The 22,681-nt window shown below is 45.5% G+C and overlaps 1 protein-coding gene across 1 annotated transcript in view; it reads right to left on the bottom strand.

Moving 5' to 3' along the window:
• The window catches only part of TLR5 (toll like receptor 5), a 53,344-nt gene extending 32,491 nt beyond the window's left edge, over positions 1-20,853 (bottom strand). The window contains exon 1 of the mRNA XM_056568411.1: positions 20,747-20,853. The gene's annotated coding sequence lies outside the window, so the exon portion shown is untranslated. The remainder of the gene's footprint in view (positions 1-20,746) is intronic.
• Positions 20,854-22,681: the final 1,828 nt, after the last annotated feature.

The following is a 22,681-nucleotide window of genomic DNA, read 5'->3' as shown; positions in this document are numbered from 1 at the left end:
GGGAACCAATTAAGCTAATTGGGCCAGGCACCAATCATTGGTGCACTGGCCCTTTAAGTCTCAGAGAGCTGGCGCGCGCGCGCCCTAGAGAGCGGAGCCGCGCGCGCCAGCACATGACAGCAGGGGACCGGGACGGGTAAGTGACCTGGGATGCGATTCGCGAGCGGGCGCGTCCCGCTGTGCGAATCGCATCCCCAACGGCCAAGACAGTGCAGCGCTCCCGGTCAGCGGGACTGACCGGGGCGCTGTAGGGAGAAAGACGCCGTGAGCGCTCCGGGGAGGAGCGGGGACCCGGAGCGCTAGGCGTAACAGTACCCCCCCCCTTAGGTCTCCCCTTCTCTTTGTCCGGTAACTGCCTCCCCTGGGATGAGGACACCTGGAAAGAATGGAGGGTTTCCTCAACGGCAGGCAGTACAGCAGGAGTGGGAATGGGGAGGGAGGGCAGAGGGCGAGGCCTGGCACGGGGCAGTGTGACACCAGGACGGGGGCCATGGGGAGGCACAGAGGCTTGCCTGATGGGACTGGGAGGGGGGGAGAGGCACTTCCTGTGGCAGGCAGAGTCCCAGTTCCTGATCTCCCCGGTGGTCCAATCAATGGTGGGGGAATGAAGCCGGAGCCAAGGCAGACCGAGGAGGACCTCAGAGGTACAGTTGGGGAGAATGAAGAACTCAATCCTTTCGTGGTGGGGTCCGATAGACATCAGGAGGGGTTCTGTGCGGTAACGCACGGTGCAGTCCAATCTGGCTCCGTTGACCGCGGAAATGTAGAGCGGTTTGACGAGACGGGTCACCGGGATGCTGAATCTATTAACAAAGGACTCCAACATAAAATTCCCGGAGGCACCAGAGTCCAAGCAGGCCACGGCTGAGATGGAGGAGTTGGCTGTAGGGGAAATCCGCACGGGCACCGTGAGACGTGGAGAAGAAGACTTAGAAGCAAAAGATGCCACACCCACGTGAGCTGGGTGCGTGCGTGCGTTTCCCAGGCGTGGAGGACGGATAGGGCAATCCACCAAGAAATGCTCAGTACTGGCACAATACAGACAGAGATTTTCTTCTCTACGGCGATTCCTCTCTTCCTGGGTCAGGCGAGACCGATCCACTTGCATGGCCTCCTCGGCGGGAGGCCCAGGCGAAGACTGCAAAGGATGCTGTGGGAGAGGAGCCCAGAGATCTAAGTCTTTTTCCTGGCGGAGCTCTTGGTGTCGCTCAGAAAAACGCATGTCAATGCGGGTAGCCAAATGGATGAGTTCTTGGAGGTTGGCAGGAATCTCTCGTGCGGCCAGCACATCCTTGATGCGACTGGATAGGCCTTTTTTAAAGGTCGCGCAGAGAGCCTCATTATTCCAGGATAGTTCAGAAGCAAAAGTACGGAATTGTATGGCGTACTCGCCAACGGAAGAATTACCCTGGACCAGGTTCAGCAAGGCAGTCTCAGCAGAAGAGGCTCGGGCAGGTTCCTCAAAGACACTTCGGACTTCAGCAAAGAAGGACTGGACTGTGGCTGTGGCAGGATCATTGCGGTCCCAGAGCGGTGTGGCCCAAGACAAGGCCTTTCCTGAAAGAAGACTTACTACGAACGCCACCTTAGACCGTTCTGTAGGAAACAAGTCTGACAACATCTCCATATGCAGGGAACACTGAGACAAAAATCCACGGCAGAGTCTGGAGTCCCCATCAAATTTGTCCGGCAGGGACAAGCGGAGGTTAGGAGCGGCCACTCGCTGCGGAGGAGGTGCAGGAGCTGGCGGAGGAGATGGTTGCTGCTGTAGCAGAGGCAGAATTTGCTGTAACATGGCGGTCAACTGCGACAGCTGCTGTCCTTGTTGGGCAATCTGCTGCGATTGCTGAGCGACCACCGTGGGAAGATCAGCGAGACTTGGCAGCGGCACCTCAGCGGGATCCATGGCCGGATCTACTGTCACGATTCGGCTTCCAGGTAGTGGATCCTCTGTGCCAGAGAGGGATTGGCGTGGACCGTGCTAGTGGACCGGTTCTAAGCCACTACTGGTTTTCACCAGAGCCCGCCGCAAAGCGGGATGGTCTTGCTGCGGCGGTAGTGACCAGGTCGTATCCACTAGCAACGGCTCACCTCTCTGGCTGCTGAAGATGGGCGCGGTACAAGGGAGTAGGCAGAAGCAAGGTCAGACGTAGCAGAAGGTCGGGGGCAGGCGGCAAGGTTCGTAGTCAGGATGGGTAGCAGAAGTTCAGGTACACAGGCTTTGGACACACTAAACGCTTTCACTGGCACAAGGCAACAAGATCCGGCAAGGGAGTGCAAGGGAGGAGACTAGATATAGGCAGGGAACAGGTGGGAACCAATTAAGCTAATTGGGCCAGGCACCAATCATTGGTGCACTGGCCCTTTAAGTCTCAGAGAGCTGGCGCGCGCGCGCCCTAGAGAGCGGAGCCGCGCGCGCCAGCACATGACAGCAGGGGACCGGGACGGGTAAGTGACCTGGGATGCGATTCGCGAGCGGGCGCGTCCCGCTGTGCGAATCGCATCCCCAACGGCCAAGACAGTGCAGCGCTCCCGGTCAGCGGGACTGACCGGGGCGCTGTAGGGAGAAAGACGCCGTGAGCGCTCCGGGGAGGAGCGGGGACCCGGAGCGCTAGGCGTAACAGCCCCATGAATATCTTCCGGCTTAGGCTACCCCGACTCTGAAGGCTATACGTTGGTGGGGTCTGGGAGTGTGGGAGATCAGGACCCAGTCAAGGCAGTTCCTTGACAAATGGGTTCTGTTGACCCAGTTCCAGAAGCCTCTGGCGCTCAGGGACTGCCCAGGTCGGGATCTGAGGGTGGGGCTGTATCTTTTAAACATGAAAAGGATCCCCCAGAAGTTTTGGGACTTGGCCTGGTGCTGCTTTCAGGGGAAGCTAGGTGTAAGGGACAACCTGAAGTACAGGAACTCTGATGACAGGGGATGTCCCCGAGAAGAGTGTGTGGACACGCTGGAAAGCATGGACCACTTCCTGCTTCATTGTCCCTTTAACATAGGGGTCTGCAACCGGGTGGGGGCTTCCATTGGCTGGAGTCAACTTGCTGGCCTTACCTATCCGGAGTGGGCTTATGGGGCATTCAGGACCCTCTGTGGCTGAGATCGGGGCACTTTATTTTTAGTCAGCTTAGTGGTTAAGTATCACACGTGGAATGCACGGTGTTTAGTGTCCACCCAGCAGAAAGTCCTCTCCGAGGTGGAGGTCTGTAGGAACATCACCGGTGACCTCGGGAAGATCAGTTCTTTGGAGTATGGCAGTCTTGGTACCAGTAGGGCTTCTCTCCTATGGAGAGGGTTTTCTTTTCATGTGCCCTAGGTACTAGACCTTTTTGGTAGAGTACCTTTATTTTAGTTAGGGACAGGCATACAGGGATAGGGATAGGGTGATAGTAGGGTCAGTTTTAATGAAGGGATAGAATTAGGGAGAATAGTAGGGGGAGTTAGGAAAAGAGTTTAAATTTCTTCAGTGTATCAGATCTACATCCTTCTCCCTGGTGGTGGGCTGTTGCATGTGCACCATAGCTTTTTGTTTTGTTTTCAGCTGATATGGTATGAAGGGCTTACAGGCACTGAGCTTGGGCCTAAATTGGGTTGTGGTCTTGTATATAAGGTTGTATTTAGTTGGTTGGTTGGAGTGCTAGGTGGGGAGGATGTATTTGTGGGTGGTGGGGTTTTGTTTCTTAGGGGACCTGACATGGGTCAGTTAAGGACTGTACTTAAGAACTGTACGAACGGTTATGGACTGACCCATGTACAGGAGGGGTGGTGTGGGAGAGGGCACAGTTTTAGTGTAGGATTTATTTTAGGGTTTTTGTATGTAGTTTTGTGAGGCACATTTATTATATTTGTATGTATACTGTGTTATGTATATTGTTTTATAGTATTTGTTGGTATATTGTGTTATGTATTTTGTGTTATGTATTTTGTTTTATATTATGTAGCATTAGCCATAAGAAAAGGGCAGTAGGACCAGCTGTTATTATGTAGTATTATTATTATATTATATTATAGTATGTCGGTGTGTATTTGTATGTACAAAAAATTTATTTTTCTTCCCCCAAGTATGGATGATTTTGAGTTATAGCCAGGTGGTGCTGAATTTTATGTTGGTTTATTTATTTCATTTAATTAGCCAAGTTGAGCTAATTATTATTTTTTTATTATTATTTATTTTAATTTTTTTTATTGTGAGTGTGAGTGTGAATTTCATAGTTTGCTTAGTTGTATAGGTATAGTTTGGTATATTTTAGAATTCATTAAAGCTGGGCTGGCTGGTCAGGCAGGGTTTTGTTTTATTTTACATTTTTTGTTGTAGCTGGTTAAGCTTGTTTTGTGTTTTCGTTTTTGGAATTGTTTTGTATTTTTATAATAAAAAAGAGTGTCAGCAGAGAGCACTGTGGACAGCACAAAAAAGAAATTCAAAAAGTAAAGAATTTCCTCTGTAGCATACAGCTGCTAAAAAGTACTAAAAGGATTAAGATTTTTTAATAGAAGTAATTTAAAAATCTGTTTAACTTTCTGGCACAAGTTCATAAAAAAAAAAAAAAGTTTTCCACTGTAGTACCCCTTTAAGTTTTCAGATCTTGGGGTACTACTTTAAACATAACTAGTCTGCCAGTAGGCCTGAACTTAGAAAATTGATACTGTAAGGCACTGGTATCAAACTGTGGCCCTCCAGATGTTGCAAAACTTCAACTCCCTGCATGCCGGGACAGCCAACGGCTGTCCGGGCGTGCTGGGAGTTGAAGTTTTGCTGTATCTAAAGGACCACAGTTTGGGACCACTGCTGTACGGCATGGATACTTGCAGACTGAACACCACATAGGGGGCACCAACAGAAGGTACCAAACAGGGCACAATCCAAATTAGGGCTAGCCTTAGTATTCGGTGTTATAACCTCACGCTGCTCAGCCATGGAAATCCAATCCATGATCCACCTGATGAGTTGTACTTGTTGCTCCAAGTTGTTGCCCCCGTTCCGTTATAACATACCTTAGGTCTGAACTCTTGTCTGTAAGGCCCTTGGTCGAAGCAGTAGCCCTCCACAGCTGCCTTGTCCAGGAACACCAAATCCTGCCCCCCATAGTAAAGTCCTGAACCTCCTTATCTATCTACTAGCCGGAAATAAAAAGGTATAGGAGGAATATGTGTTTTATACAGACTGTCAAACAGTAGTGGTGAGTTTATCTCCAGTTTATGAGCTATTTATACATTTAGTATTCTGCTTAGGCTAGTTTCACACTTCTGTCCAGGTTCCGTTCGGGGAGCTTTTTTTGCAAATTCTGTTTAATTTGCAGGATCTGACCAGACAAAAAAAATACTGCAAGCTGTAATTTTTTGTATGGTGTCCCGGTACAGGACCTGGTCCTGTCCCTGTCTAAACTCCCCTCAGCTAGAGTCCCTCCATTCCACAGGGCTCTCCTGCAGGGCTTGCCCCTTGGTCGCCTCATATAAATGTATTTTTGTATAGTGTACAAATGTATAGGACCTACCCAGGTCACCTGGTATTTGATAATGGTTGTATAGATATTTAGGACCTTCCAGGGCCATGTGGTAATGTCATGGGATGTACCCAGAGGTCTCTGGGTTCAGGAGTTACAGGCTTTGCAGTCAATGGGATTAGTCAAGCCTCCCTAGTATATAAGGGGCTGTAGTCTGTAAATTCCCTCTCTTAGTTCTGGACTATCAAGCAAGCACAATCAGCATATCTTCATTCATCTCAACTAGGCCAAAGCCTGAAAGAACCAGCAGCCACTAAAACCGTGAGTTATAAAGCTCAACCTACAAATCCTGTGTGACTACTATTCCACTCAAATCTTATAATTAGTAGCACAGTGGCCTGCTTAAAGCTAAAAGCTACAAGTCCCAGCAAAGCCTGTGAGGAACCTGCATCCCGGTTACCTCGAGAGACATTGTATACTTGTAAAGACTGTTGCATAAAAGTTCAAGTAAAAGTTTCCAGTTATCTCGTAAAATCTGCTGTGGACATTCCATTTATTATCCCTGCAGTTTATGGTCCGGTTGGTTGCAGGATCTCCTATACTGAGCAAACCGTACCCTGGCGTCACGACAAGTAAGGGTTAATATCACCAGACCCTGTAATATTATTGCAACACCCCAGACACCACAACTCTTTTCCAGTTCCAGTAAGTTCGTACCCAGCATTCGGCAACAGCCGTGTTTTATTTAAGACTATAATGTAGGTGGACTGTCGAGCCTTACATGACCGTTTATGTAAATGTCCTCATAGTAATATATTTGTGTGCACAAAATGTTGCATCCAAACAGCAGGTGAATGTTGCCTGAATGGTTCAAGTGTTGTGCTGCTGTCATGTAGCCCTTATGTCCTGATAAATAAAATGTCTGGTTACATAAAATGTCAACAATGTAAATAATATTATTGTACAGAAGTATAAAATTCCTGTACACAAGCACAAAATTCTTGTACAGGAAAAAAATAATAAGGTATATATACCTCCTCTAGGTGTTATAGTGTTTACTTAAAGGTGCCCTCCCAGCTCCTCTGGGAGAAACAGTAAATGCCACCCCTCACTAGCGCCTATTAAAAACATACCATTCAGATACCAAGACTGACTTCACATTAATAAAATTAATTTGTGTACATTTAAAATTCAGTACACATAACTCATAACCTATACTCACAAGAAAAATAGGTACATGAATATATCTCACCATCAAATACAAAAATGAGTCTTAGGGACTGTAACAATGTTCTATATCAGTCCATACCACTGTTATGCACAAATGTCTTGCACTAATATGTTCTTTTGTCTTTACATGTTCAGGATGCTCTTCCTGGCCAGAAGGTATACCTGTAGCTAACTAAAAATACACGTATCCAGTAAGGTAACAGTACGCTTAATTGTTATCTAGGTCTAAAGAGTTCTAGGGGTGTGTAGTGCCGATAGATTCCCTCTCTTAGTTCCGGACTATCAAGCAAGCACAATCAGCATAACTTTCTTCATCTCAACTAGGCTAAAGCCTAAAGAACCAGCAGCCACTTGAACAGTGAGTTATAAAGCTCAACCTACAAATCCTGTGTGACTACTATTCTACTCAAATCTTATTAGTAGCACAGTGGCCTGCTTAAAGCTAAAAGCTGCAAGTCCCAGCAAAGCCTGTGAGGAACCTGCATCCCGGTTACCTCGAGAGACACTGTATAATTGTAAAGACTGTTTGCATAAAAGTTCAAGTAAAAGTTTCCAGTTATCTCGTAAAATCTGCTGTTGACATTCAGTTTATTATTCCTGCCGTTTGTGGTCAGGTTGGCAGCAGGATCTCCTATACTAAGCAAACTTCACCCTGGCATCACAACAAGTAAGGGTTAATACCACCAGACCCTGTAATATCATTGCAACACCCCAGACACCATATATGTTTGTCCAGTTCAATCTTGCTAAATAAACAGGCAACAGACGGAGGGAGTCCCCATGGGATCTCATGGGATCCATTTAGATTCATTGGTGTCCTAAACGGAGGTTACTAAGCTCTTCAGGACACCCCATGTTATACTGTAAAGTCAGCATGACTGTGTACTTTTTCAAGCCTGTTGGCTAATGGGTACAGGTAAAGGAGTTCTGCAGCGAAAAATAACTTAGATATAGATCACAGGGGGGCTGAGCGCTGGGACCCCCCCCCCCCCCCCCCCGCAATCTCCTGAATGGGGCTCCGGTAGTCTTCTGGACCCCAGACTGGAGTGCCGTCCGACACGCCCCTCCATGTATCCCATAGAGATACATAGGGGAGGCGTGTCAGCTGCAGCTTCATGGGGGGGGGGGGGGCGGTACACCCCCTTCCAGCAGACTGGCGGGCCCCATTCAGGAGATCGCGGGGGGTCCCAGTGGTCGTGATCTATAACTTATCCCCTATCCTTTGGGGGGAGGATCCTTATGGGATAAGTTATTTTTTTCTGCACTACTCCTTTAATATGGTAAAAGCCCACCTATTTAGTAGAGGGAGACACTTAGGATACGTTCATACAGAAGAATTTCCAAGCAGAAACAGACCAAAAAATTTAGCTTGGAAATTCCATTGCAGCAGAGTCCAAATGCTTTCAATAGGATTCTGCTGCACAATGCACATGGCGGAATTTCACTGCTCACTATATACTGTATTTCTTGTGAGTGTTCTAGTCCCCTTAGTGTCTTTTATACGTCCTCCAGTTTATTTGTCGTCTCTATACAATTTTAATGAATTGTTGAATAAACTTGTATAGTCAATAAATGGAATGACATGGTGTTGTGACTTCATGGGCTTATACCTGCATGTTTGTGTAGGTTATATGTTTTATATATTTGTCTCTGTGGTGGCCTGGTATCGCCGAAGGTGACACATAGCAGTTGTTTTTGGTTTGACCTATGTAAACGAGGTAGGGTAAAGTTCCTTCGCAAGGCAGATTTAGGCTATGTTCACAATTCTGCAGTAAATTAATTCACTTTCACTTCAATGGAATTCATGCAGCGGAAATTCTGCTGTGTGAATGGGACAGCGGAATTCCGTTGAAGTGGATCGCCTATAAATTCATGCAGAGTTTTCATGTGGAATTCCATGCAGAAATTCTGCCGTGCGAACCCGGCCGGTTCAATGAAGCCTGTAGAATTACAATGCACATCAGGTTACTGCAGAAAACATGGGGTTTGGAAATAATTGCCCTTTAACTCACCACATTGAGCAATTTTTCACAAAATATGTTACAACACAGCTGAGTATGCATTTCCGCGTTTTAGCTTACAGTGAATCAACCTTTCCCAACACTTCTATAAGAATGCAAGATAGCAGTAACTCCTCAATGGATCACTGCACTGGAATGGTTACACCAGCCTGTTACCTGCTGGACGAGATGCATAGGAATTGTACTGTATTAAGACCTCTGGCAAGCCTTCGAAAATAATTCTCTATGTATAACTAACCTAAACGTTGAGAGGTAGGGTCATTTTAATTAGGCACTGTCAGATCCAAAAACGTTTTATATATGTTGTTACTGATAAAAATTAAAGGCCTTTTGTAATATGGTTGTTTACATTTTATTGAATATTTATTTAGTTTTAAAAGAAAACTGCCCCTGAAAATTCCACCACTAGGGGTCCTCATATCTACTGCGACACTAACCAGTCCTGCAGCAGCATCAGATTTGTCCATGAGTCATGGACAAGGCTGCATGAGCAGACACACCAATCATCTCCCACCCCACAAGGAGGGACACGCCCCCTCCCTTCACACACCAATCACCTCCCACCACTACAAGAGAGGGAAACACCCCTCCCATCACACACCAATTCACCTCCCACCACCACTGGGAGAGACACGCCCCCTCCCATCACACACCAATCACCTCCCACACCATAAGGGAGGACACACCCCCTTCCTGAGAGGATTTCTAACACTATGAATGAAAAGAGGGATATATATATATATATATATATATATATATATATAAATAAAATGTATATATATAAAACTCAACGTGTGTGTGTGTGTGTGTGTGTGTGTGTGTGTGTGTATGTATATATGTATGTATAGGAGGACGGAATAGGAGGTCTGGATATGAGGACGAGAAAGGAGGACGGGATAGGAGGACGGGATAGGAGGTCGGGATAGGAGGACGGGATAGGAGGACGAGAAAGGAGCACGGGATAAGAGGATGGGATAGGAGGTCAGGATAGGAGGTCGGGATAGGAGGTCAGGATAGGAGGTCGGGATAGGAGGTCGGGATAGGACGGGATAGTAGCACCGGATAGGAGGACGGGATAGGAGGTTGGGGTATGAGGACGGGATATGAGGTTGGGATATGACAACAATATATGAGGACGGGATATGAAGTCAAAAGCTTCCTCCTTTGTTGATTTTCCTCCCCAACAAGGATGAGGTAGGAAAAACCGGGCAACGCCGGGTACTCAGCTAGTAATAAATATAGTATAATGTCCGTTTATTTGCTTTTGTATTTTTTGTTTAGGTGTGTATTCACACACTAGTTTGTTCTGCAGGTTGCTATTCTCCCTGGATTGGGAATGGTTAATGCTCAGAACCAATGAGATCTCGGATATGTCTATTTTTTAACAGAGTTCTCCTGCATTCTGGCTGATGGTTATTTTGTGCAATAATCCTACTATGATGTCTGTTTGTGTAATACACTTTTGAGTCTGCTTTAGCATGCACCTTGTATTTATCTTGTGATTTTATCTGAGTTTTAGCCATGGTTAAATAGTCTTGTTTATTGTAGATTTTAGTCTGTTACATCTGTTGATTTTTAGGATTGTAGGTCCTTTCTGCTTAGTCTGTGTTCACACTGTCTGAGTCTAGTCTAGTTTTACCTCTACTCTGTATGTAATATTTTCCTGTTTGGTATCCTGGAGTCTATTTAGACTCATCTGGTTCTGGTCTAGAGTTTCATGTATTATATTTCTGTTTCCTACTGAATCAGCATCCTGATCACACAGTGGAGTGTGCCTGCTGGCCAGTAGTCTATTTGGCATTATTATAATGGCTACTCCTTTTGTGGAGTGGGGTGTCCAGTTTGTTAGTTCTGTGTCCCAGTGTGAACAGTGTCCTATGTTACCTGATCTTTAGTGTTCTAGCTTTCAGCTCTTCTGCTCATCCCCTGCAATTCCTGTCTTCTGCTGTATACTCGTACCATGCCTAGTCTTGTTCATTTATCCATGTCTGCCGTTTATCTGGATTCTGGTTTGTGAACTGTTTGTTAATACACTATATTCTTCTTTGTTAGTATTTGTATCCTGTCTGATTTATGTATTTCTGGTTGTCTGGTAGTTTTCCTGCTCTCTTTCTGGCATGTGATCGACTTTGTATATTATTTGTTTTTATGCCACTGCACTGTACCGCAGGGAGGGACCATTTCCAAGTTGTTGATTCACTTCTTAGGGTTTACGGGCAAGTAGGCAGAGAAAGGGTCACTAGGGACAGCTTAAGGCTCACTCTCCCTGTCCCCCCAGTCGGTTATGATATATTGGTGATAGATGCCTGAAAATTAGATGTACATGGTCAGGAATAGGAACTGAGTAACATATTTTTTTTTGTGTGAGTTCTGCCAGATATGCTTTAAAGGGGTACTCCGCCCCTAGACATCTTATCCTCTATCCAAAGGATAGGGGATAAGATGTCTGATCTCAGGGGTCCCGCCGCTGGGAACCCCCACGATCTCTCCTGCTGAACCCCCGTATATCAGCAGCCTGGAGCTACTTTTGCTGAAGGGACCCCATCGGGGACAAAACTTTTCACATTTCAGCCCCATATTGGGCACCCTAGCAAACAGCTAATTCTCTGGCCAGACAAGAAATATAGTGTTATATGACCTCCAGGAAAGGCTGTCCATGAAAACATTATCGTGTCCTTGTCATTTACTAAAACTTTTATTGTGTTAGAGAGACATGTCAAAAGTTTTTAATCAGTCTGGTTGCTTAGACCACAACCAATTACTGGAATGAGCTTGGAGAAGAGCTCTGCTAAGCTCTTCCCTCCTTCGCTAGCTAAGAGATGGACTGTCTAGACAGTCTATGGGGTTAGTCTCCTGCAGTGAGCAGGGAAACAGGCAGAGAAGGGTTTAGACAAGTACTTTCCCCATCCATTTTAGTATGGAGGAAAAAGGAGGAGAAAACACAACAGGGCGCTCCCTGTGTATTATTTCTTAGAAAAAGGATGAAGAAGATACCCGCCACCAATACCCAAGGTGACGTACTGACCTTGAGACGCTGCGCACAGAGGTGTGTGGGGCCTCTGAGGTATGGTGGGGGGTAAGAAGAGGTGAAGATGGTGACAGTCTGCTGCTCTCACCCTTTGTTTTCCGTATTCCCGAGGGAGACGGACAATGATGCAAATGTGGAGAGTGAAAAAAATGGGGTTTTGTTGAGAGCGCTCCTGTGTGACGACGGTGGTCAAATGAAGCAGAGGTCTGAGCCAGCACTTACGCAGGACTAACTTTTATTGCAAAAAGAAGTCAAACAGGTAAAACAGGACAACGCGTTTCGGCGCTCACTGGCGCCTTCCTCAGGTCCACAATAATAGGTTCGTGTAGTCCTGGCCAGGGTTCCTGCAGGCGGGCTACTCCGCCTGCAGGAACCCGCCTGCAGGAACCCTGGCCAGGACTACACAAACCTATTATTGTGGACCTGAGGAAGGCTCAGACCTTTGCTTCATTTGACCGCCATCGTCACACAGGAGCGCTCTCAACAAAACCCCATTTATTCACTCTCCACATTCCCATCCATTTTAGTTATCAGTGGGAATGTCAACATCCAAACCACATTAACATGTTTGACATTTACTTAAGATCCACAGGAGTCCAGCATCCATGAAAGGGTTTGTTCCTGAGAATACAACCCCCTTAACGTTTAACCCCTTAAGGACCGGAGGTTTTTCCGTTTTTGCATTTTCGTTTTTTGCTCCTTGCCTTTAAAAAATCATAACTCTTTCAAATTTACACCTAAAAATCCATATGATGGCTTATTTTTTGCGCCACCAATTCTACTTTGTAATGACGTCAGTCATTTTGCCCAAAAATCTATGGTGAAGCGGGAAAAAAAATCATTGTGCGACAAAATTGAAAAAAAAAACGCTGTTTTGTAACTTTTGGGGGCTTCCGTTTCTACGTAGTACATTTTTTGGTAAAAATGACACCTGATGTTTATTCTGTAGGTCCATGCGATTAAAATGATACCCTATTTATATAGGTTTGATTTTGTCGGACTTCTGGAAAAAATCATAACTACATGCAGGAAAATTAATACGTTTAAAATTGTCATCTTCTGACCCCTATAACTTTTTTATTTTTCCGTGTATGGGGCGGTATGAGGGCTCATTTTTTGCGCCGTGATCTGAAGTTTTTAACGGTACCATTTTTGCATTGATAGGACTTATTGATCACTTTTTATTCATTTTTAAATGATATAAAAAGTGACCAAAAATGCACTATTTTGGACTTTGGAATTTTTTTGCGCGCACGCCATTGACCGAGCGGTTTAATTAATGATATATTTTTATAATTCGGACATTTCCGCACGCGGTGATACCACATATGTTTATTTTTATTTTTATTTACACTGTGTTTTTTTTTTTATTGGAAAAGGGGGGTGATTCAAACTTTTAATAGGGGAGGAGTTAAATGATCTTTATTCACTTTTTTTTTTCACTTTTTTTTTGCAGTGTTATAGGTCCTATAGGGACCTATAACACTGCACACATTGATCAATGTTATCCCATAGGGACCTATAACACTGCACACATTGATCAATGTTATCCCATAGGGACCTATAACACTGCACACACTGATCTTCTATGTTGATCACTGGTTTCTCATAAGAAACCAGTGATCAACGATTCTGCCGGATGACTGCTCATGCCTGGATCTCAGGCACTGAGCAGTCATTCGGCGATCGGACAGCGAGGAGGCAGGTAGGGGCCCTCCCGCTGTCCTGTCAGCTGTTCGGGATGCCGCGATTAGCCGCGGCTATCCCGAACAGCCCACTGAGCTAGCCGGGATGCTTTCGGTTTCACTTTAGACGCGGCGTTCAACTTTGAACGCCGCGTCTAAAGGGTTAATAGCGCGCGGCACAGCGATCAATGCCGCGCGCTATTAGCCACGGGTCCCGGCCGTTGTTAGAGGCCGGGCCCGACCCGCTATGACGCGGGGCCACGCCGTGGCCCCGCGTTATAGATCGGGAGTGGACACATGACGTTCCAGTACGTCATGTGTCCTTAAGGGGTTAAATGTCCCTACCTCTCAGCCTTTAGGTTGGATGAGAATTTTTTTTAAAGAGAAGTGTAAATACAGTAAAATTCCTATGTACCCTGTCCATCAGGTGAGAGGTTGGTCAAGCTCCTTGACAAAAACCGAAACTTTCGAAATGTTGCTGTTATTTTTGCACACTATGCTGGAATAAACAACATGATTTGATTGGATGCCGGATCCTGTGGATCTTCATTGAATGTTACATACTGGAAATCTGTCACCGGGCACCTGAGCTTCTCTACTGGGGTATTTGTACAAACAAGGAGAGCGCTCCTAGTGTGATACCGTAATGCAAAGAGAACATGAACAAACAAGAAAACTTGCTCACCAAGTGTAGTTGTAAAGCGACCAAGTACAACTATGGTGAAGGCGTGAAGTGACCCTGCAACGGGCGAAGAACGGCAGCTGCTCCTGGACACACAGGCGAAGCAATTAAATGGATCCCTCCAAGGAACAGCCCAGGATAGAGGCAGCACACAAGACTTCAAAGGTAAAATGGTTTACTTACCCGGCATGCAACGCGTTTCGCTGGATAACCAGCTTCATCAGGCATGCCTGATGAAGCTGGTTATCCAGCGAAACGCGTTGCATGCCGAGTAAATAAACCATTTTACCTTTGAAGTCTTGTGCGCTGCCTCTATCTTGGGCTGTTCCTTGGAGGGATCCGTTTAATTACTGGGGTATTTGGCTTTTGTTAATGTCTCTATAACATGTCCAAATTTTTTTTCAAGTGACATGGACACTTTAACTTTCTTAGATAAAAAGATGAAAAAAATGAAAATGTATTAGATAAAAAGAGATAACTCAGTCTAAACCACAAGGTAGGTAGACTGTGGTTGTGGTAGGCTGGGGAATACATTAGGTAATATGGTAATAATGCAGTAATAAAATAGGTAATAAAATAAATTAATTGATATACATACAGAATATATGCTATAATGAGATAATAAAATAATAAGAGTGCAGCATCTCTTCATCATTACATACTAATACAACGCATTGTGGGAAAGATCCCAAAGGGACCTTTTTTGCTCTTGAGGGCTGTTTTTTCTCTATTACAGGAACATGATAAGTATCTACACAAAAATCTACTCGGGCCTGTTTATCTGTGGTTTATGTTCGAGCAGCTGATGTTAGTTTAGGCTTATGTGTTACGTATCTATAAACCTTAGACCATTGTAATGTACAATATTTAGAATTCCGCATTTTGGCAGCTATGTTTTAATTTTTAAGTTGATTTATAAGTCCTTGTGTTTGTTTTTTTTTCATCAAAGAACTAAAACAGTATAATGTATATAATCTTTCACTTAAGCTAAAATAAAGATAAAAACAATCAGGCTTTTGTTATACACCAGTCACAGTGCACTTTAAATAACATGTTATCTGACCTTTGGCTAGCTTACTACAGGGGGAAATTACCTACAAGGTGGGGGGGGGGGGGGGAGCTACCTATAGGGGGCAAGCTAACTACAGGAAGGAAAACTACCAATAAGGGGCAACTAGCTAAAAACAGGGGCTATATACAAAGCAAAACCTACCTTCAGGGGGCAGGATAACTACAGCGGGGCTATATACAGAGGGAAAGCTAACTTCAGGGGGCAGGTTAACTACAAGGGGGAAAACTACCGATAGGGGGCAACTAACTAAGAAGGGGCTTTATGCAAAGGAAAACTTACCTACAGGTGCAGGCTAACTACAGAGGGGATATATACAAGGGAAAAATCTACCTATAGGGGCAAGCTAACTACAGGGGGGCTATATACAGGGGGCAAGCTAACTACAGGGGGGGGGGACAACTAACTTAAAAGAGGCTATATACAATGAAAAACCTACCTACAGGGGGCAGGCTAACTACAAGGAGAAAGCTACCTACAGGGAGTTCTATATACAGAAAGAATGCTTCTTAAGGGGCAAGCTAACTACAGGGCACAGGCTAACTACAGGGGGCCCTATATTCAGGGGACAAGCTTCCTACAATGGGTCCTGCATACAGGGGGCAAACTACCTACATGGGGTCCTACATACAGGGGGCAAACTACCTACATGGGGTCCTACATACTGGGGGCAAACTACCTACATGGGGTCCTACATACAGGGGGCAAACTACCTACATCAGGTCCAACATACAGGAGGCAAACTACCTACATGGGGTCCTACCAACAGGGGGCGAACTACCAACATCAGGTCCAACATACAGGAGGCAAACTACCTGCATGGGGTCCTACATAGAGGGGCAAACTACCTACATCAGGTCCAACATACAGGGGGCAAACTACCTGCATGGGGTTCTACATAGAGGGGCAAACTACCTACATCAGGTCCAACATACAGGGGGCAAACTATCTACATGGGGTCCTACATACAGGGGGCAAACTACCTACATCAGGTCCAACATACAGGGGGCAAACTATCTACATGGGGTCCTACATACAGGGGCCAAGCTACCTACATGGGGTCCTACATACAGGAGGCAAACTATCTACATAGGATCCTACATACAGGGGGCAAACTACCTACATGGGGTCCTACATACAGGGGGCAAACTACCTACATGGGGTCCTACATACAGGGGGCAAACTACCTACATGGGCTCCTACATGGGGCAAACTACCTACATGGGGTCCTACATACAGGGGGCAAACTACCTACATGGGGTCCTACAAACAGGGGGCAAACTACCTACATCAGGTCCAACATACAGGAGGCAAACTACCTGCATGGGGTCCTACATAGAGGGGCAAACTACCTACATCAGGTCCAACATACAGGGGGCAAACTATCTACATGGGGTCCTACATACAGGGGGCAAACTATTTACATGGGATCCTATATACAGGGGGCAAACTACCTACATGGGGTCCTACATACAGGGGGCAAACTACCTACATGGGGTCCTACATACAGGGGGCATACTACCTACATGGGGTCCTACATACAGGGGGCAAACTACCTACATGGGCTCCTACATACAGGGGGCAAACTACCTACATGGGGTCCTACATACAGGGGGCAAACTACCTACATGGGGTCCTACAAACAGGGGGCAAACTACCTACATGGGGTCCTACATTCTGGGGACAAACTACCTACATCAGGTCCAACATACAGGGGGCAAACTATCTACATGGGGTCCTACATACAGGGGTCAAACTACCTACATCAGGTCCAACATACAGGGGGCAAACTATCTACATGGGGTCCTACATACAGGGGTCAAACTACCTACATGGGGTCCTACATACAGGGGGCAAACTATCTACATGGGGTCCTACATACAGGGGGCAAACTACCTACATGGGGTCCTACATACAGGGGGCAAACTACTTACATGGGGTCCTACATACAGGGGGCAAACTACCTACATGGGGTCCAACATACAGGGGGCAAACTATCTACATGGGGTCCTACATACAGGGGGCAAACTACCTACATGGGGTCCTACATACAGGAGGCAAACTAGCTACATGGGGTCCTACATACAGGGGCAGACTACCTATATGGGGTCCTACATACAGGGGGCAAACTACCTACCTGGGGTCCAACATACAGGGGGAAAACTACCTACATGGGGTCCTACATTCTGGGGACAAACTACCTACATCTGGTCCTACATACAGGAGGCAAACTACCTACATGGGGTCCTACATACAGGGGGCAAACTACCTACATGGGGTCCTACATACAGGAGGCAAACTACCTACATGGGGTCCTACATACAGGAAGCAAACTACCTACATGGGGTCCTACATACAGGAGGCAAACTACCTACATGGGGTCCTACATACAGGAGGCAAACTACCTACATGGGGTCCTACATTTTGGGGACAAACTATCTACATGGGGTCCTACATACAGGGCGAAAACTACCTACATGGGGTCCTACATACAGGGCGAAAACTACCTACATGGGGTCCTACATACAGGGGGAAAACTACCTACATGAGGTCCTACATACAGGGGGCAAACTACCTACATGGGGTCCAACACACAGGGGACAAACTACCTACATGGGGTCCTACATACTGGGGACAAACTACCTACATCAGGTCCAACATACAGTGGGCAAACTACCTACATGGGGTCCAACACACAGGGGGCAAACTACTTACATGGGGTCCTACATACAGGGGGCAAACTTCCTACATGGAGTCCTACATACAGGGGGCAAACTACCTACATGGGGTCCAACATACAGGGGTCAAACTACCTACATGGGGTCCTACATACAGGGGGCAAACTACCTACATGGGGTCCTACATACAGGGGGCAAACTACCTACATGGGGTCCTACATACAGGAGGCAAACTACCTACATGGGGTCCTACATACAGGAAGCAAACTACCTACATGGGGTCCTACATACAGGAGGCAAACTACCTACATGGGGTCCTACATACAGGGGGCAAACTACCTACATGGGGTCCTACATACAGGAGGCAAACTACCTACATGGGGTCCTACATACAGGAGGCAAACTACCTACATGGGGTCCTACATACAGGAGGCAAACTACCTACATGGGGTCCTACATAAAGGGGGCAAACTACCTACATGGGGTCCTACATACAGGAGGCAAACTACCTACATGGGGTCCTACATAAAGGGGGCAAACTACCTACATGGGGTCCTACATAAAGGGGGCAAACTACCTACTGCATATGTGGGGGATTGAGTTGGGTCAGGGTCCCCCCAGTAAAAACAAATTCAGAGAAGTGTCCCACACTTCACCTTTTCGACCTTATCAACTATATGCAATAGCAATATTTTTTTTTAATAAATGTTATTCAATAAAAACTTTTGTAAAAGAATTATGTTTTTCTTTATGTCATATTTGGTGACTTTTTAAGTTAATTCATGTAAACTTAAGTTAGCTTTTTTTTTTTTTTTCTTTGATCTATCATATAAACCTTGTGGACTATAATACTAGGACTAACAGTGACACAAGAGGAAGCTTCATCATCTTTTTCACCCCCTATGGTTAAACGGCTAATTGGTGAGATTGTATTAGAGAATATTATACTGTACTGCAGTGTTTCCCAACCAGGGTGCCTCCAGCTGTTGCAAAACTACAACTCCCAGCATGCTCATACAGCCAATGGCTGCCTAGGCATGCTGTGAGTTGAAGTTTTGCAACAGCTGGAGGCCCTCGGGGGATTAAAAATCTGATCTACTGATTACTTAGATCAGTATTTTCTGACCAGGGTGCCTTCAGCTGTTGCAAAACTACAAATCCCAGCATGCTCAGACAGCCTTTGGCTGGGAAACACTGCTGTACTGTAATTAGCCATGCAACTTTCTGTGCATCATATACCTAGGAGGACCCATTTTATATCCCCAGCAAGTAAACAACAAAAATCCTCCTTCAACCACAGCAAGCAGAGATCTTGAAAACCATATGTAGCTGATACAAAGAGTATATTCGGAATATGTATAACTTTTAAGGCTAGATTACTGACCTTAGGTTTGTGTTTCCTGACCAGGGTGCCTCCAGGTGTTGCCAAACTACAACTCCCAGCATGCTGGGAGTTATAGTTTTGCAACAGCTGGAGGCACTCAGGGACTTCAAAATCTGATTACTGAGATAAGTATTACTTTAAAAATGTCTACACATTCCATATATACTCTCTGCATCAGTTACCTATGTGTTTTTTTTAAGATCTCTGCTTGCTGTCGTTGAAGGAGGATCTTTGTTGTTTACTTGCTGGGAATATAAATAGGTTCTGGTCATATGTTCAAAGAAAGGTGCATGGCGTATTACAGTACAGCAGTGTTTTCCAACCAGGGTGCCCCCAGCTGTTGCAAAATTACAACTCCCAGCATGCTGAGAGTGGTGGTTTTGCAACAGCTGGAGGCACTCAGGGACTTCAAAATCTGATTACGTAGATCAGTATTTTCCAACCAGGGTGCCTCCAGCTGTTGCAAAACCAGCATGCTGGGAGCTGTAGTTTTGCAACAGCTGCGGGCACCCTGGTTGGGAAACACTGCTGTACTGTAATAAGCCATGCACCTTTCTTTGAACATATGACCAGAACTTATTTATATCCCCAGCAAGTAAACAACAAAGATCCTCATTCAACGACAGCAAGCAGAGATCTTAAAAAACAAAACAAAACAACAACAAAAAGGTAACTGATGCAGAGAGTATGGGGGAGATTCATCAAATCCTGTGCAGAGGAAAAGTCGACCAGTTGCCCATAGCAACCAATCAGCTCGCTACTTTCCTTTTTGAAAAGGCCTGTGATAAATGAAAGCAGCGATCTGATTGGTTGCTATGGGCAACTGGGCGACTTTTCCTCTGTACAGGTCTTGATGAATCTCCCCCATATGTGGAATGTATAGAACTTTCTTTTTCTTTTTTTCATTGAGCATATTTCTAAATCACTTAACCAATTCCAGAGGGTAACCGTAAGCCGGTCATTCATGGAAAGAATTTTTGTCCAGATTCCAACAAAAATATTTTCAACTTAAGGGTACGTTCCCACACGGCGTATTTTGCTGCGTATTTGCTGCGTACTTGGTGCTGCGTATTTTACTACCCATTGACTTCAACAGAGAAAATAAAATACGCAGCAGCAAATACGCAGCAAATACGCCGTGTGGGAATGTACCCTTAAAAAAAAAAAAGAGAAAAAGAAAAAAAAAAAGACAATATTAAACATAAATTAAATAAAATAATAATAGTAGAAATAAAAATTGACAGTTATCCGAAGTAACATCTATCTCTTTAAATTGTTCAAATCTATTCGAATAAAAAATTTGAATAAAGTTTAACTTTTTGAAAAAAAATAAAAATAATAAAAATTCTCCGCGATTACAGAAGGAATGTTAAATTAATGACGTAAAAGTTTGAATGAGACGCCAGACCCCTCAGTGTGTCTCAGTATTACGTAACAGCCACTTTAAGAATCCTTCAAGCAGTGTGTCCCCCCCAGGCATGAACATTCCTTCCCCCGCAATGTTTTGGATGGTGCCCATACCCCACTCACCTAATGCCAGGGACTGCAGGGCACACATGTGATTCCACTTTAAATGGCAGAACCCCAGCAGCAGACGGTATCAGTACTTGTAAACACACGCTGTTCCTCATACTCACTCATGTCTTGCTGTTTTTTTTTTTCTAAAAGTTGCGTAAAGTATTAAGGAATGACAGAGTCCCAGTCTCCTCCCCGGCCAACCTCCTTCCTCCCCCCCTCTCTCGGTGCACTGTGGGCATTGTGTACTAGTGACCTGCAGGATGTTAGTGAGCTTCACACTCATGCCACAGACTCACACGTGTGACTACCCTTCACTGTCGGATACGTTTTGTCACGTTCCAGTTTGGATTGCACTTACCTGGAAGTAGGCTGGGAAGGAATGGCGTCTAGTTTAGTGCTGCGCGGTGATCTCCCAGGGGTTAGATGGAATTACGCGCAGTACAAGGGCTCAGACTGAAGCTGCATATATTAACTAAAAGAAAACAGCGAAGGGCTGGGCGCTTGCTCCGAGACTTGTAAATAACAAAAAGACATTTACATGGCATTCCTACGGCAAGGACTTGTTATAGTAACTCTTTATATTGTTTCTATAGGGCACACAGATTCTGCAGCGCTGTACACTCAAATTGGTCCTGGGGCCGGCTCTGCCTATAGGCAAAATAAAACAAAAGGCAGACAGCGCTCCATAGTGTGATACTGTTTCTTGCACAGAGAAATAGGTAAAGGTGGATATTGCTCTTACCACAGTAAGTTACACTCCACCAAGTGCAACAATGGGACAAGATGTAGAAAATGAATAAGTGAGGTGTCAGCAGCCGCTCCTCGTCTCGTCAGAAATAGCTAAAATAACAGTGGAACTCCAAGATGTAGACAGGATACATGGGCGCTCGACAACCAGGTAGCAGGATAAAATGTTTAATCACCCATAATGCAACGCGTTTCACAGCACAGCTGCTTCATCAGGCAATGCCTGATGAAGCAGCTGTGCTGTGAAACGCGTTGCATTATGGGTGATTAATCATTTTATCCTGCTACCTGGTTGTCGAGCGCCCATGTATCCTGTCTACATCTTGGAGTTCTACTGTTATTATAGGCAAAATAGGCAGGCACCTAGAGCGCCCTCTTGACGAGGGGCGCCGCTCAGCTTGCCGCAAGAAAGTTAAACAACCATCATCCGAACCATTTGCTCAGCAAGCAGCATGATGAGGAGGTTTGTTACAGTGTGTTACCCCAGTAGTAAGCTAAGTACGTGAGGAGAGGGCTTGTTACAGTATGGCACCCCAGTAATAAGGTGGGCGTGTCAAAGGGCGGACCAATGGGCGGAGTCAAGGCACATGGCATTTATACAAGACACTTGATCCGGGCGAAGCCCTGCATGAGAGCCCTGTGGACCTAAGGGACTCTTCCTGAGGGGACTTAAGGATGGTACAGAACTAGGTTCGGTACCGGGACACCACTTTTTTTTTATTTATTTTTTTATTCAGGGTGTATCCACACGGAAAGTTTCCTGCGAAGATTTGAAGCTGCAGATTTGAAGCTGTGTTCAGTTAGTTCACACTGTGTTCAGTTAGTTCACACGGAAATCTGCAGCATAAAATCCTGCACATCAGATATGTGCAGGATACTGTACGTGTGAAGGGTAGGGTCACACGTAGCGCATCCCCAGTGTATTTCACGCTGCGGGTTCTCCGACGCCAGTCACTAGAGAGAGCTCCCTGCTGCGGCTGGCGGCCGCTGAGATTTCTCCTTTACGATAACTATAACTTGTTTTCTATGACATAAACAGTTCACAACAGTGTTGTGTTGTCTATCTTGCTGTTCCTTCTATAACTGCAGCTTAAAGGGGTATTCCAGGCAAAAACATCTGGAGTAGAGAGAGGGCTATAAGAGGGGTGAATAGGGGTACAACTGCAGAAATATAGGGAAGCATAGTAGTCAGGCAGAGGT

The sequence above is a fragment of the Hyla sarda genome, chromosome 3, assembly GCF_029499605.1.
Source record: "Hyla sarda isolate aHylSar1 chromosome 3, aHylSar1.hap1, whole genome shotgun sequence".
NCBI lineage: Eukaryota > Metazoa > Chordata > Amphibia > Anura > Hylidae > Hyla > Hyla sarda.
The sequence above is the reverse complement of the archived record's forward strand: the minus strand, read 5'-3'. Positions and strand labels throughout refer to the sequence as shown.